The sequence below is a fragment of the Octodon degus genome, unplaced genomic scaffold (assembly GCF_000260255.1).
Source record: "Octodon degus isolate 3935 unplaced genomic scaffold, OctDeg1.0 scaffold00160, whole genome shotgun sequence".
In the NCBI taxonomy this organism is placed as follows: domain Eukaryota; kingdom Metazoa; phylum Chordata; class Mammalia; order Rodentia; family Octodontidae; genus Octodon; species Octodon degus.
Genome location: NW_004524736.1, coordinates 3342632 through 3348934, shown reverse-complemented (window position 1 = coordinate 3348934; position 6303 = coordinate 3342632). Strand labels below are relative to the sequence as shown.

General features: G+C 40.7%; 1 protein-coding gene across 1 annotated transcript in view; it reads left to right on the top strand.

Moving 5' to 3' along the window:
- Grm8 (glutamate metabotropic receptor 8) overlaps nt 1-6303 on the top strand; it is a 963476-nt gene that overhangs the window by 2737 nt on the left and 954436 nt on the right. The gene's annotated exons all lie outside the window — the stretch shown is intronic.

Below are 6303 nucleotides of genomic sequence, written 5' to 3'. Positions count from 1 at the left end.
GAGAGAGAGAGAGAGAGAGAGAGAGAGAGAGAGAGAGAAAGTTAGAGGTCTGGAGAGATGTGCTCTTTCCAAACTTGGCTGGGCAGCTTGAAGCTGCTGTGGGGCTTGTTTAATTGGTATTTATGCAACAAATAACCAAACTGACATTCATGTTGGCAGCATCGTGTACCAGTCTTTGCATAAGAATATTCTATTGTCTTCAAGCGTGATGCACAGAATGCTGCACACACATTCTTGTGACAGCAGTGATGTTTCGCCTCACAAGTTTATGGTCCATTGAGTTTCTCCTATAGTTAGAATGCTCAATGCTAGGAGACCTTCCTTTGGTTCAAGGAACATCATTGTTCTGTCTCAGTTTTAAAAGAAGATGCTCCATATATATCTCTTACTAGACCTGCAACAAAGAACTGGCTGCATCTCCAATCCTGTTGAACAGGCTGGCTTGTAATGGCCCAGGAAACTGCTGCTGTTCTGTTGGTAGACCCTAGTTGGGTATCACCACACTCACACATGCAGTGGGGATGGTCGCTTCATATGGTTGCAGGAGAAGCTGTGAGCAGAGAGCCTACTGGATCCTATTGTTTCCATCCCAAGAGAGGGGTTTTGATTTAGAGCTTTACTTTATTTGTCCCTTCTTTCCTTTTTATTTGGTTCAAAATTATTTTGTTTGATTTTTATTTCTACTTGGTGCTTTGACCCATTGGGACATACTCACTCACTGACTGAGAAGGGCCTTGAGCATAATATTATGTGATCCCAGGCCCTTGCTCATGAGTGGTGGGCATTGTTGGAATGGTTTGTGGGGCACTGTTGAAAGAAGCTGCCTGACTCATAGCTCCCTGCTCAAACTTGTTGTGTCACCGCTCTTAGCTTTAATGATGACATTTCTTTGGTAAAGAGGCTCTGGCTATCCTAGGAGTCATCATGAAACGCAGATGCTTCAGCTGGGGGAAGAAAGCAGTGCATCCTCAGGGTTTGATGCCTGGTGGTAAATTCATTTGCTTCCTGAGGCTATAGGAAGCACTGGCATTAAGGGAGGGAGGAGATCCGGCCCTCAGGAGGTAAAAGGGAGGACAGCCTGGGAGCAGAAGGAGGAAGATATAGGAGAGACCCTTGAGGAGAGTGTGGAAGTTGTTGAACGTGTGTTGCCAATTGTCGACTTTTCCAGGAAGGTTTATGCCTAAACTTACAACTTAGGAAGATTTCCTTTTGTCTTGTTTTCATTCCAGAATAATATGACTCTTTTTTTTTTTTTTTTTTTTTTTCAGTACTGGGGATTGAACTCAGGCCCTGGCTCTTGCCAGGGAAACACTTATTCCACTGAGCCATCTCCCCAGCCCCTAGAATAATATGTTGTTACCACCTCTTCCACAACAGCCTCTGTGAGGCTCCAATTGTCCATGACTTTCAATTTCTCAGGTCATATATTATACTTCCATCGACTTTCCTCTTCTGTCTTTTTAGTTTTCCTTCTAGGTCTGATTTCTCCACATGACCAGTGCAAGGTTGATTCCTGAACACACCACTGCTATCAAAGTCTGACTAGCCATGTGTGTGATAGTTTTCTCAGATCTTCTAAGTAAAGAAGTGCAGTATTTTAGTCCTAGGGCTAAACAATTTTCCTGTGTATTCTTAAAGTACTTTTACATATTATATCACTTTATTTGAAACCCAAAGGTAAGCAGAAATCATCCCCTATTTTAGGAACAAAGAAACAGACTAGGTTAACTAAGTGGCCCAGTGCCATGGAGTGAATAAAACTGAAATCAGAGTTTCTTAGGACCTGGAGGGTCCCAGAAAACGAAGTAAGGTTTAGCACCTTACCCTTCCATGTCTGGCACCTGAGGGGCATAGAGTAAGGGAAAGAATGTAATAGCAGCGCTGTATTTGAATCTTGGCCCGAGACTTTAGCTATAGTCATATAATTGATCTGTTTTCAAGTCTCACATATGGAATGGGGGCTGTGATATCAACTTTATAGATGAAGTTTTAGGCAGGAAATGAGATGATGTGCATGAAGCCACGAGCATGCCACAGGCGCTAGTAAGTGGAAGGCTTCACCCCTTTCCTTTTTCTTATCTGCAATATACTACAAAAGTGGATCCTCATTGCTTTAAATGCGTCTTTTTATGCAATAACTTTGTTATTGAAAAAATAAAAGGGTGCAGATCAAGTTTCACTAAATCAGATTGTGTTTATTTTATTTTTTAGAATTATTTATTTATTTATTTATTCATTCATTCATTCATTTTGTGTGTGTGGCCAGCTCAGCCCACCAGGGGGCGGGGCTGGCTGGCATGTGGTGCTGGGGGATTGAACAGTGGTCCCTGTGTTTAGCTTAGCTTAGCTTGTTCTAAGTAGGTGCTTTAGACCACTGAGCCATCTCACCAGCCCCTCAGATTGTGTTTAAAATGTAAGAGATTTAGCTATTTAAAGGAAACCTGTGGCAAATTCTTTTGAAATGCAAAAAACAAAACAAAACAAAAAAAAAACACCTTTTAATTTAACTGTTTAGTAAATTGAGCTTCTCATGGATCAGGTTTTTTTTTAATATGGGGCTGTATTTTTATAGAAGAGCTTTCACAGCTCTCTCTCACTCACAGGAAGAAAGTCATTTAGTTTGGCAACAAAATTGGTTACTGTGTTCAGTTGGCAGATCTTTTTCCTGATGTTTGTGCATAATCTCAGTCTCTTATTATTAAATAATAGAATCTCAGCTGGAAGACACCTTAGAAACAGTCTACCTTACTCATTTCACAGATGACAAAATGAAAGCTCATAGATGAAGGGACATGTGCAGTGTCAATAGCCAATGGCTGCCAGATTGGGATCCAATTCCAGACTCTGTTGCCAGGAGAGAACTCTTTCTGCCCCATCTCTACTCTACCCCCAGCGAGGACCCACACATGTAACAGCCTGAGAGATGGTACAGACATATGATGCATTTCCAAACAACCAAAAAGAGCTGCAAGCGTGGGCAGTTCCAAGAGAATCTTCTGGGCTAGCAATTTTTGTGAGTTGATGGCAATATTCAGCATAACCTTTTTGTTAAAGAGCTGAATAGATGGTAGCATAGGAATGCTGATTTGGTCTTTTCAATGGGAAAAATTATAATTCTTGGCTACTGATATTTCTCAGCAAGGTTTTTACCATGGCATACTTACTTGTGCTTGTTATATGCTGGAGGCAGACATGAAAGGCTGACCCCGGCAGACCCTCGGCGTGTTAGTGAGATTGTTTCCATTGGCATCAGACTGGTAAGGAAATTGGCTTGGAAGTAGAGGTGTTTGGGACAAACTACAGTGGACATTTCTAACAATTTGAGAGATTCAGAAACCATCCTCTTGGAAATGTCCCCAGATTATCCCTTTCTAATGAGTACATTATTATTCGTAGAGAGTTAAGCTTTGAAGATTTCATCATTCCAGAACTTGTGCACCCTCACCTGTGCTGCCACAGCCAGCCCTACACCACTGGGAGCTTTCTCTTAAGGACAGGATCCCTCTAGAGGGGCCGGAGGAGTTTCAGGGTGCTGTCACATGCTAGCTTAGGGGTGGGAGCCTTACTAAAGCTCTCTGAACCTTCTTTTCTCATTTATATACTAATTAATAATTAGTGTATGGAGATTCATTGATATCTTGTGTGTTAGGTACATACAACTTTGGTGCAGAGAAAATACATAGAAAATAAAAAGAAGCAGAATTGAGGACTCTGGCCTAGGCGCAGCTGTCCTTACTGGACTTTCAGCACATGGCTGGAGCACTGCTGAGAAGCACAGACTCTAGTTCTAGCCAGGAGACCTGCTCCCCAGGAGATCCAGGTGCACGGGCTGCTCAGCAGGGGGGCGACGTGCTACCATGTATATAGGATGGCGGTGGTGGGGGCTGAACAGGAAGAACCAGGAGGGTTCTTGTTAAGCCTGCCTGCAGGGTTGCTCAGCAGTAGTGCCGAGCATCTGCTCCTTTCAAAGGTCATTTTTCAGGAGTACAGACTTCACATCTCCTTGAAGAAGTCCATCAGCACTCGTGAGGTTTCTACCAGCCCCAGGGGAAGGTCAGTTTGAAAGAAAAGCTACTTTACTTTCAATAAAACACAGAACATGAAGTAGAACTATTTGGATCTATAGATCAGAAAGGTCATTATTTCTTTAAAACTCATTGATTCTAACTAGTATGAGTTTGGATTAAAGCTCACAAGAATTCTGTAAGCGCAAGAGCAGGCAATGTAAGATTGTATAATGACACAAATTCTGTGGTTTTGTGCAAACTTTTGTATGTATTTTCTCTTGGGATTTAAAAGAAAAGCTAAACCTTTTAGCCATCAAGAGTCTGTGATTTTTATGGCAATGTATCAGACTTTGAAATAACTGCAATATTTAAATATTTTATAAGTAGCTCTCATTTTTAAAGTGACAAAAAAATTCACTGAAAAACATCCTTCACTAATTGGGCAAATGTGCAAAATGTTGCTTTTCCTTAGTAGACAGTTAGAGACCATATTAGCAATGAGAGCTGGTGCTAACTACACATGTGCCCTGGCTAAGGTACTGTGTTTTCTGTGTGTGCTGGGTGGCAGGTTCTGTCACCCCTTATAGAAACGAAAAGTCAAGAGTCAAGAGGTCTTGCATCAAGTCTGTGTTGCAGGGGGGGAAACTCCAATAGAAATTCAAGTTTGCTGTCCAAGAAGTAATAACACAAATGCAATCCCTTGTTTTCCATTTTAGTGCATCTGCCCACTAAACCAGTTAGTGTCTCACGACTATTCATCCCTGACCTTTCCTTAAACTCAAGCCCCAGACAGGCTTGTGAGATACTAAAAAGGCTAAATTTTAATAGAAACCTCATGTTTTGCTACTTTTAGGACTGTACAGCAAGTGGAACTAGCTTAATGCCAAGCAAGTAGGTGACGATGCTTGGTGATTAGTTGATGGACAGCATATTTGTTCATTCTTAGTTGAAGACTCTTTGTTTTTTAAGTGTTTAAGTACTTGGGAGCTGGCTTGGTGTCATGAAGAAAGACTGTTTGGAAAGCAGGCTTCACCTACTGCCCCTTAAGCATTTCTTCTGTACATTGCCTGTTTTTTCTGGGCTCAAACTTTCACAAAGGAAATGTTTGGGGTCAACCCAGCTATGGGACATGGTCTCCAATTCCGTATTAGTGGTTGGAATTAATGAGGTTTTAATATCATGTGACTGGTCTTAATCTGTGAAAATGTAAAACACAATCCTACTTCTCTTATGGACAATTTATGGTCCATCACTTGCATGATCTCATCCAGGAAGTCATATTTCCTTTCATGAAATGCTTGAGGTCAGGCTGCTGTGGAATTTGATTTTCCCAGGGAGAAGTAGCTGGTAGGAGAATGTAGTGTTGAGAAAAATCCAGAAAGGACTAAGTGTTTGGGAGAACAGTAGAAAATATTCCAGGACTATATGTGCCAGGAGGCAGAAATACTTGTCATAAGTGGGAGAGACCTGTCTCAGAAAAGGGGTCAATGTTTGGCCAGGCCTCCAGATATGCAGTAAAAACTACAGCAAACACTGTAGTGGGCTATATTTTTGAACCTGAAAGTGAAAAAAAAAATGAAGCTTTCTCTAAAGGCATTTGGGCATATGTTCAGTTGTCCCCTAGGGAGGGACCATCTTTTCTTTTAGGATAGGAAGGATGGAAAGAAAATTTTATGAACTGGAACTTGAACAAATGAATGGAAATACAACCAGATGTTGGTTGGCTAGGGTAGAAGGAAATGGTCCAAATTTTAGGTTTCAAACTCATATATAAATAGGTTAGAAATGAGCATTAGATTAATCATTCTGTCAAAATAAATTGGTGCTGTTTATTCTCTTAATTATATGTATGTTTCGAATCTCAGATTCCCTGTATTAAGTTGCTTTTCATTTTCAGTTAAACCTCTTCAAAAGTCTTGTGAAAGAATTTCATGGAATTCTTTAAAGAATGAGCTTTTTCTATAGATTTTCCTACAGACTTTTTCACTGTAGGTTATTTCTAGTCTTGATGAAATAATTGTTTTCCCTACTGAGTCAGATAAAATTAAGAAGCTTTTCAATTGATCTCCAGCTCTGATGTGCTCCTTGTGATTCTGGGATCAAGGCATATTTACTTCAGAACCGCAAGCTTGCCCATTGCTTCCACACCAACAAATTAATTGGAAACTCACAATGGTAATAGGAAGATCCACACACAGGACTCTATGCGTTTAATTCTCAAGTCTTTGTTTTGTTACCAGAAACCAACAAGATAATATCTAAGAAATAGCTGACATTCTGTATAAACTTCTCCTCA